Raw genomic sequence first — 1,970 nt, forward strand, 5'->3', positions numbered from 1 at the left:
AAAAATAAATAAATGAGAAAATGCATCCTTTAAAACAAATAAAACAACATACAGTATAGAATGCAGTATAAAGCAGAGAATAGTGTCCAATGGCAGCGTAGAATTCAACAAGAAACAATATTACCTGGACAAATATTTTTAATCTAAACTTATATCAGGCACCAGAATATATTAAATAGTTTTGATGATAAGTTACGTTGTCATGTTCTGGGTGCTCCATAGAGTGGTGGAATTGACAGTGGCAGTATAGTATGAGCATGGTGGCTTGCAATTAATGAGTACAAGGCTCTTCTGACTGGTGTAGAATTGGTATCATAACTGGCCATACAGAGTGGCAAGCAAACATGGGTATGAATTAGGAGTGGATTTACTGGATACATGGCAGTTCTATATTTAGTGTTGCAAGACCTCCATACTGTTCTTCAAGTGGTTGGACTAGTGCACATCCCTGCCAACAGTGGCATGAATTCCTTTCTTCACATCCTCACTGGAAAAGACTTTTTTTTTAGTATTGCTGTTCTCACATAGATGACATGCTATTTCAGTATACTTTTGCTGATAAACTGTTTTTACAACTGCCTGAACTGAAGAATTTTTCTCTCATAGAGGAAATTACAGAATCATTCTTTTCAAGTAGCTTTAAGTTGCCTCTGACAATGTTAGCAGAACACTACTACATCTGCTGGAGATGTGTGAATCCTGAATTCAAGCTGTTTCTTTATGCTTTTGCCCATAGATATGACAAGATTTACTATAAAACAAGCAGCTTCAGAATGAGAAACCAGACAGGAATAACAGAGTTTCTCCTCCTTGGGTTGTCAGATGACCCAAAGCTCCAGACGGTGATATTTGCCTTTCTCTTCACAACCTACATGCTCAGCATCACTGGGAACCCACCATCATCACCCTCGCTCTGCTAGATTCCCACCTCCAGACCCCCATGTACTTCTTCCTCAGAAATTTCTCCTTATTGGACGTTTCTTTCACAACTGTTAGTATACCCAAGTTCCTGAGCACCATTATCTGAGGAGATAAAACCATTTCCTTCAATAACTGCATAGCTCAATTAATTTTTTTTCCATCCTCTTTGGAGTTAGTGAATTTTAGCTTCTGGCTGCCATGTCCTATGACTGCTATGTTGCTATCTGCAAGCCTCTGCATTACCTGCCCATCATGAGTCAGAAAGTCTGCACTACACTTGCCTTGCTGGCTGATTTCTTTCTTGATCATCTTCCCTGCCCTCATGTTGATCCTTCAGCTTGACTACTGTAGGTCCAACATCATTGACCATTTTACCTGCGATTATTTTTCCTTGTTGCAACTTTCTTGTTCAGACACAAAATTCCTGGAGATGCTGGGGTTCTACTGTGCTGTGTTTACCCTCATGTGCACTTTGGCACTCATAGTTCTGTCCTACATCTACATCATCAGAACCATTTAGAAGATTCCTTCTGCTACTCAGAGGACAAAGGCCTTTTCTACCTGTTCTTCCCACATGATTGTCATCTCCATCACTTAAGGCAGCTGCATTTTTATGTACCCTCAGCAGAGGAGAGAGTATCTTTGAGCAAAGGAGTTGCTCTGCTAAATACTTCAGTAGCCCCCATGCTAAACCCCTTTATTTACAGACTGAGGAACCAGCAGGTGAGGCAGGCCTTTATGAACATGGCAAGGAGGACAGTATGGTTCATAGTACATGAAATGATGGCACTTGGTGATGGGTGAATTGAAGGGCAATTTAGAAACTGCACATGTAGTGTTAGTGCCCACTCAAATTGGGGGGGCCTCCTCATCATCCTTCTTCATATTTTTATTTGCCACATTTTATCAACATATTTGTTTAATATAATGCCCATCCAATTAAAGTTGCTTTACAGTGAATTTCTGGCAATATATTCTTCTAATATTTGATCATAGCAACTTTTTAGTAATAATTTTTGTAAGTAATGCTGTATTTTGTGTTATATTCA

At 39.4% G+C, this 1,970-nt stretch overlaps 1 pseudogene; it reads left to right on the plus strand.

Annotated features, from left to right (window-relative positions):
- The first annotated feature begins 773 nt into the window (after nt 1–773).
- LOC101601954 lies at nt 774–1,725 on the plus strand (annotated as a pseudogene).
- The last annotated feature ends 245 nt before the right edge of the window (nt 1,726–1,970 follow it).

Source organism: Jaculus jaculus, chromosome 6, assembly GCF_020740685.1.
Source record: "Jaculus jaculus isolate mJacJac1 chromosome 6, mJacJac1.mat.Y.cur, whole genome shotgun sequence".
In the NCBI taxonomy this organism is placed as follows: Eukaryota; Metazoa; Chordata; class Mammalia; order Rodentia; family Dipodidae; genus Jaculus; species Jaculus jaculus.